The following is an 8,727-nucleotide window of genomic DNA, read 5'->3' as shown; positions in this document are numbered from 1 at the left end:
AGAAATAATTGATCTCTCATGCTTCACTTATATTATTTTGAGAGTCCTTTAGAACAACATGGCAATTTTCTTTTAGGCGTAATAAAAACTTTCATATAAGTGCATTGAATACTAAGAGAAGTTTGATACTTGATGATTGTTTTGAGATATGGAGATGGTGATATTAGAGTCATGCGAGTTGAGTAGTTGTGAATTTGAGAAATACTTGTGTTGAAGTTTGTGATTCCCGTAGCATGCACGTATGATGAACCGTTATGTGATGAAGTTGGAGCATGATTTATTTATTGATTGCCTTCCTTATGAGTGGCGGCCGGGGACGAGCGATGATCTTTTCCTACCAATCTATCCCCCTAGGATCATGCGCGTAGTACTTTGTTTCAATAACTAATCGATTTTTGCAATAAGTATGTGAGTTCTTTATGACTAATGTTGAGTCGATGGATTATACGCACCCTCACCCTTCCACGATTTCTAGCCTCTCTAGTACCGCACAACTTTCACTGGTACCATAAACCCACCATAACTTCCTCAAAACAGCCACCATACCTACCTATTATGGCATTTCCATAGCCATTCCGAGATATATTTCCATGCAACTTTCCACCGTTCCGTTTGCTATGACATGCTTCATCATTGTCATATTGCTTTGCATGATCATGTAGTTGACATCGTATTTGTGGCAAAGCCACCGTTCATAATGTTTTCATACATGTCACTCTTGATTCATTGCATATCCCGGTACACCGCCGGTGGCATTCACATAGAGTCATATTTTGTTCTAAGTATTGAGTTGTAAGTAAAACGAAGTGTGATGATCATCATTATTAGAGCATTGTCCCAGTGAGGAAAGGATGATGGAGACTATGATTCCCCCACAAGTCAGGATGAGACTCCGGATGAAAAAAAGAAAAAAAAAGAGGCAAAAAAGGAAGAAGGCCCAAATAAATAAAAATAAAAAATGAAATGAGAGAAAAAGAGAGAAGGGACAATGTTACTATCCTTTTTCCACACTTGTGCTTCAAAGTAGCACCATGATCTTCATAATAGAGAGTCTCTTATGTTGTCACTTCCATAAACTAGTGGGAATTTTATATTATAGAACTTGGCTTGTATATTCCAATGATGGGCTTCCTCAAATTGCCCTAGGTCTTCGTGAGCAAGCAAGTTGGATGCACACCCACTTAGTTTCTTTTGTTGAGCTTTCATACACTTATAGCTCTAGTGCATCCGTTGCATGGCAATCCCTACTCACTCACATTGATATCTATTAATGGGCATCTCCATAGCCCGTTGATACGCCTAGTTGATGTGAGACTATCTTCTCCTTTTTTGTCTTCTCCACAACCACCATTCTATTCCACCATAGTGCTATATCCATGGCTCATGCTCATATATTGCGTGAAGATTGAAAAAGTTTGAGAACATCAAAAGTATGAAAAAATTGCTTGGATTGTCATCGGGGTTGTGCATGATTTAATATTTTGTGTGATGAAGATAGAGCATAGCCAGACTATATGATTTTGTAGGGATAACTCTCTTTGGCCATGCTATTTTGAGAAGACATGATTGCTTAGTTAGTATGCTTGAAGTATTATTATTTCTATGTCAATATTAAACTTTTATCTTGAATCTTTCAGATCTGAACTTTCATGCCACAATAAATAAAAATTACATTGAGAAATATGTTAGGAAGCATTCCACATCAAAAATTCTGTTTTTATCATTTACCTAATCGAGGACGAGCAAGAATTAAGCTTGGGGATGCTTGATACGTCTCCAACGTATCTATAATTTTTGATTGTTTCATGCTATTATATTATCTATTTTGGACGTTAATGGGCTTATTTTTACACTTTTATATTATTTTTGGGACTAACCTATTAACCGGAGGCCCAACCCAAATTACAATTTTTTTGCCTATTTTAGAGTTTCGCTGAAAAGGAATATCAAATGGAATCCAAATGGAATGAAACCTTTGGGAGCGTTATTTTTGGAACAAACATGATCCAGGAGACTTGGAGTGCACGTCAAGAAACAATCGAGAGGCCACGAGGCACGGGGGCACACACCCCCCTAGGCATGCCCTCCACCCTAGTGGGCCCCTCGTTGCTCCACCGACCTACTTCTTCCTCCTATATATATCCATATACCCCGCAAACATCGGGGAGCACCACCAAAACCTAATTCCACCGACGCAACCTTCTGTACCCAAGAGATCCCATCTTGGGGCCTTTTCTGGAGCTCCGCCGGAGGGGTCATCGATCATGGAGGGCCTCTACATCAACTCCATGGCCCCTCCGATGATGTGTGAGTAGTTTACTTCAGACCTTCAGGTCCATAGCTAGTAGCTAGATGGCTTCTTCTCTCTCTTACGATCTCAATACAAAGTTCTCCTCGATTCTCTTGGAGATCTATTCGATGTAACTCTTCTTTTTGCGGTTTGTTTGTCAAGATTCGATGAATTGTGGGTTTATGATCCAGATTATCTATGAACAATATTTGAATCTTATCTGAATTCTTTTATGTATGATTGGTTTGTCTTTGCAAGTCTCTTTGAATTATCAGTTTGGTTTGGCCTACTAGATTCATCTTTCTTCCAATGGGAGAAGTGCTTAGCTTTGGGTTCAATCTTGCGGTGCTCGATCCCAATGACAGAAAGGGAAATGACACGTATTGTATTGTTGCCATCAAGGATAAAAAGATGGGGTTTACATCATATTGCATGAGTTTATCCCTCTACATCATGTCATCTTGCTTAAGGCGTTACTCTGTTCTTATGAACTTAATACTCTAGATGCATGCTAGATAGCAGTCGATGTGTGGAGTAATAGTAGTAGATGCAGAATCGTTTCGGTCTACTTGTCTCGGACGTGATGCCTATATACATGATCATGCCTAGATATTCTCATAATTATTCGCTTTTCTATCAATTGCTCGACAGTAATTTGTTCACCCACCGTAAACCTTATGCTATCTTGAGAGAAGCCAGTAGTGAAACCTATGGCCCCCGGGTCTATATTCCATCATAAAAGTTTCCAATCTACTTTATTTTGCTATCTTTTACTTTCAGTCTATATCATCAAAATACCAAAAATATTTATCTTATTATCATCTCTATCAGATCTCACTCTTGCAAGTGGCCGTGAAGGGATTAACAAACCCTTTATCGCGTTGGTTGCGAGGTTCTTATTTGTGTGTGTAGGTACGAGGTGACTCGTGCGTGGTCTCCTACTGGATCGATACCTTGGTTCTCAAAAACTAAAGGAAATACTTACGCTGATTTACTACACCACCCTTTCCTCTTCAAGGGAAAACCAACACAGTGCTCAAGATGTAGCACACTCCGAGGCTTATGGGGGACACCATGCTGGAGATAGAATTGCACATAAGGTATTGCAATCCGGTTTTTATTGGCCTACTCTTTTCAAATATGCCCATAAGTTTGTCTTGTCTTGTGACGAATGTCAAAGAATTGGTAATATTTGTAGACGTCAAGAAATGCCTATGAACTATTCACTTGTTATTGAACCATTTGATGTTTGGGGCTTTGATTATATGGGACCGTTTCCTTCCTCTAATGGGTATACACATATTTTAGTTGTTGTTGATTATGTTACTAAGTGGGTAGAAGCTATTCCAACTAGCAGTGCTGACCATAACACCTCTATTAAGATGATTAAAGAAGTTATTTTTCCAAGGTTTGGAGTCCCTAGATACTTAATGACTGATGGTGGTTCACATTTTATTCATGGTGCTTTTCATAAAATGCTTGCTAAGTATAATGTTAATCATAGAATTGCATCTCCATACCACCCACAGTCTACTAGTCAAGTAGAACTGAGTAATAGAGAGATTAAATTAATTTTGCAAAAGACTGTTAATAGATCAAGAAAGAATTGGTCCAAGAAACTTGATGATGCATTATGGGCCTATAGAACTGCATATAAAAATCCTATGGGTATGTATCCATATAAGATGGTTTATGGAAAAGCATGTCACTTACCTCTCGAACTAGAACATAAGGCATATTGGGCCATTAAAGAGCTCAATTATGATTTCAAACTTGCCGGTGATAAGAGACTATTTGACATTAGCTCACTTGATGAGTGGAGAACCCATGCCCATGAGAATGCCAAACTGTTTAAAGAAAAAGTTAAAAGATGGCATGGCAAAAGGATACAAAAGCGCGAGTTTAATGTAGGTGATTATGTTTTGTTATACAACTCTAGTTTAAGATTTTTTGCAGGAAAACTCCTCTCTAAATGGGAAGATCCTTCAGTTATCGAGGAGGTCTATCGTTCCGGTGCCATAACAATCAACAACTTCGAAGGCACAAATCCAAAGGTGGTGAACGGTCAAAGAATCAAACATTATATCTTAGGTAATCCCATAAATGTTGAAACCAATGTTATTGACACCATAACCCCGGAGGAGTAAATAAGGGACACTTTCCAGAACATTTTAGACTCCAAAAAGGAATAGGTATGTGGTACGGTAAGTAAACCGACTCCAAAATAGTTCTAATATCATTTTTTCTTCGTTTTGGAATGTTTAAAAGTGTAGGAAACATAAGAAGTAGTCCGAAAGGGACACGAGGCATCCACGAGGGTGGTGGGCGCGCCCCCTGCCTCGTGGGCACCTCGTGTGCCCTCCGGACTCCGTTTTCTTGCACGATATTTCTTTTGGTCGATAAAAATTCATTATATAATCTCCCGAAGGTTTTGACCACCGTACCACGACAAAATCCTCTGTTTTTGTTTTGAATTGTTTCTGCCGCAGATTAGATCAAGATGTCTTCTCAAGAGTCAGTCGGGGAGAGACGGGTATCTCACCCGACACCATGGCCAAAAGCAAACAGCGATGTCGATCACTTTGGGCCATCAACTGAGGAATAGATGGAGGCCGACTTGAAAAGGATAAATGCCATGGAGGAAGATCATGAAGTTACCTCTCGTCTCCAAGCCAGATTTATGATGGAGGAACTCCAGAGCTCAGTTATTCCAAATTCGGTCATCCCTCCCAATGCAAGATTTCTTTCTTATGAAAATATGAAAAAGAGTGTTACTTGTTCTCCCGCAGCTATGCAACATCCATGGGTGAAAGAATCTTTAGCCATCTCGGGAAAACTCTGGAAGGAAACAATGGATCTTAAGCAGCAAGTCAATAAGCTCGACGAAGAGAACCATATCCTAAGGGGCATCATCGCCAAAAATATCACATCACTACCTCCGAAGAAAGAGACATAAACACATGGGTATGGGCACTCCCCTTGGCAACTGCCAAGCTTGGGGGAGGTGCACCGGTATCATATCACCATCACACTTCTATATTTACCGTTTTTCTTAGTTTGATCCTTTTGGTTATATCTTGATCTAGTAGAATAAAGTTTAGTATGATCTAGCTTTGAGTTTTTGTGTTGATCCTTATCAATGTAATCGAGTCCGTGAGCTATATATAATAAAGATTAGTCTTGAGTCGAGGGCTTGGTTATCTTGCTATGATCTTGAGGTAATAAAAGAAAAAAGAAAGAATAAAAAGAAATAAAGAGATCATATTGATCTTATGGAGAGTAATGACTTCACATATAAAGAGTATGATGAATAAAAGTTGTTGATAGTTGACAAACATAGTTTTGGTCATCGTTGCAATTAATAGGAAGTAATAAAGAAAGAGAGGTTTTCACATATAAATATACTATCTTGGACATCTTTTATCATTGTGAGCACTCACTAAAATATGACATGCTAAAAAGTTGATGTTGGACAAGGAAGACAACGTAATGGGTTATGTTTTCTTATATCCGAAATAAATTATATTTTCATGGATCATCCAACATTTTGAGCTTGCCTTTCCCCCTCATGCTAGCCAAATTCTTTGCACCAAGTAGGGATACTACTTGTGCTTCCAAATATCCTTAAACCCAGTTTTGCCATGAGAGTCCACCATATCTACCTATGGATTGAGTAAGATCCTTCAAGTAAGTTGTCATTGTTGCAAGCAATAAAAATTGCTCTCTAAATATGTATGATCTATTAGTGTGGAGAAAATAAGCTTTATACGAGCTTGTGATATGGAAGAAATAAAAGCGACGTAATGCATAATAAAGGTCCCTATCACAAGTGCAATATAAAGTGCCATTCTTTTGCATTAAGATTTTGTGCATCCAACCTTAAAAGCACATGACAACCTCTGCTTCCCTCTGCGAAGGGCCTATCTTTTATTTTTGTCTTATACCTTATACAAGAGTCATTGTGATCTTCACCTCTCCTTTCTACAATTTATCCTTTGGCAAGCACTATGTGTTGGAAAGATCTTGATATATATATATATATATCCAATTGGTGTGGGTTTTCATAAAGCATTATTGTTGACGTTACCCTTGAGGAAAAAGGTTGGGAGGCAAAACTATAAGCCCCTATCTTTCTCTGTGTCCGATTAAAACTTCATACCCATAAGTATTGCGTGAGTGTTAGCAATTGTGAAAGATTAAATGATAGTTGAGTATGTGGACTTGCTGAAAAGCTCTTATATTGACTCTTTACGATGTTATGATAAATTGCAATTGCTTCAATGACTGAGATTATAGTTTGCTAGTTTTTCAATGAAGTTTCTGGTTCATACTTTAGATTGTGAATAGATTGTTACTTCAGCATAAGAAATCATTTGACAATATATATATATATATATATATATATATATATATATATATATGTTGCTATTCTAAGAATGACCATGATGCCCTCATGTCTGTATTTTATTTTATCGACACCTCTATCTCTAAACATGTGGACATATTTTTTGATATCGGCTTCCGCTTGAGGACAAGCGAGGTCTAAGCTTGGGGGAGTTGATACATCCATTTTGCATCATCCTTTTATATTGATATTTATTGCATTATGGGATGTTATTACACATTATGTCACAATACTTATGCCTTTTCTCTCTTATTTTACAGGGTTTACATGAAGAGTGAGAATGCCGGCAGCTGGAATTCCGGGCTGGAAAACGAGCAAATATTAGAGACCTATTCTGCACAACTCCAAAAGTCCTGAAACTCCACGAAAGTCAGTTTTGGAATATATTAAAAATGTTGGGCTAAGAAAGCACCAAAGGTGGGCCACCCACTTTCCACAAGGGTGGAGGGCGCGCCCTATCCCTTGGGCGCGCCCCCTGCCTCGTGTGCCACCTGGAAGCACCCCGATGCCCATCTTCTGGTATAAGGTGTCTTTTTCCCTGGAAAAAAAATCAGAAGGAAGCTTTTGGGACTAAGCGTCGCCGTCTCGAGGTGGAACCTTGGCGGAAGGTAACGGCCTGTCGACTACTTATCTTGACCATCCTTCAAGTTATCTCTTCATTCTTCTGTTTGATCTAAATGTGTATTTTGCAGAGAAAATGAGACTGGCCCTGGAGAAGAAGGACTTGGACCTTGCAGCTACGCAGAAGGAGGCTCAGGAGAAGACTTCCTTTGCTGACCAGAAACTGGCTTCGGCCGGAGCGCTAGAGGAAGAAATCAACAAGTTGAAGTCGTCTCTCACTGAACCCAATCGAGAGGCGACTCGTCTGAAAAAAGATAAAGTGGCTCTGAACGACCAGCTGGAAAGCATGACTCGCTGGAAGAACGATTTGGAGGCTTATCTGAAAGCTCTCGCCAAGAAACTCTTTCTTATGCTCGAAGGTATCCCTTTTTTACCCGACTGTTTTACTGTTTGCAAGTTAGACCTGACCAGTCGACTCGTTAACTCCTTGACTCTGCAAAATTCTGCCAAAACTTTGAAGAGGAGACTGGACGGATCAAGACGGGCTTGGACCCTATCCTTTCTCCAGTCGGCGACGAGGCTGCCATGAATGTGCTTCGACTGGAATCCCGCGTCGCCAATGTTACAAGTTATCTTGCCCGTCTGAAGGTTGCAGTTTCACGCATCGACTCATCGCTCTGGACAAGGGCAACGCTTCAGAATGATCTCGAGTCTCTGATGGCTCGACTCAATGAGGTCCCTGGTCGAGTGCACGAATGGAAGAAGTCCTCTACCCGAAGCGGTGCTGACATGGCTTTGTCACTGGTCAGGGTCCACTGCAGAGAAGCTCGAGAAGAGAAGCTGGCGGCAATCAAGGTCGCAAACACAAAAAGGCATGACTTCTAGTCCTTCATGGAGACTTTCATTGCTGCTGCCACTCGGATCGCTGACGGGATTGATTTGGATGAGTTTGTCGAGCCTGCAAGTCCTCCTCCTGCCGAGTGAACAAACTTGATACTTAAACTTGCTTTAAATTTGCCTCGGAATGCTGACTGGTTTTTGTAACCGTTAAACTCCTTCGGGCCCGACGCCCGAGTACTTTTGTTCTTCGTCCTGAAACTCTTGAGATTTTATCTGATCTTGGTTTATCTTCTGCATGTGCTTGCGTTTGCCTTCGAGTGGAACTTATTCTTCACTCGGAATATTCTGAGGGATATATCCCAGTCGACCTGCGCCTCATCGTCCTTGCGGATAGGGATGGAGCGGACATTGTAATTGTGGCACAGCTCTGAGGAGAGGTTTGCAGTCGACCTGCACCTCATCGTCCTTACGGATAGGGATGCAACGGACATTGTACTTGTGGCGTAGCTCCATGGAGAGGATTGCAGTCGACCTGCACCTCGTCGTTCTTGTGGATAGGGATGGAGCGCACATTGTACTTGTGGCGCAGCTCCGTGGAGAGGATTACAGTCGACCTGCACCTCATCGTCCT

The sequence above is a fragment of the Triticum dicoccoides genome, chromosome 2A (genome assembly GCF_002162155.2).
Source record: "Triticum dicoccoides isolate Atlit2015 ecotype Zavitan chromosome 2A, WEW_v2.0, whole genome shotgun sequence".
In the NCBI taxonomy this organism is placed as follows: Eukaryota; Viridiplantae; Streptophyta; class Magnoliopsida; order Poales; family Poaceae; genus Triticum; species Triticum dicoccoides.
The sequence above is the reverse complement of the archived record's forward strand: the minus strand, read 5'-3'. Positions refer to the sequence as shown.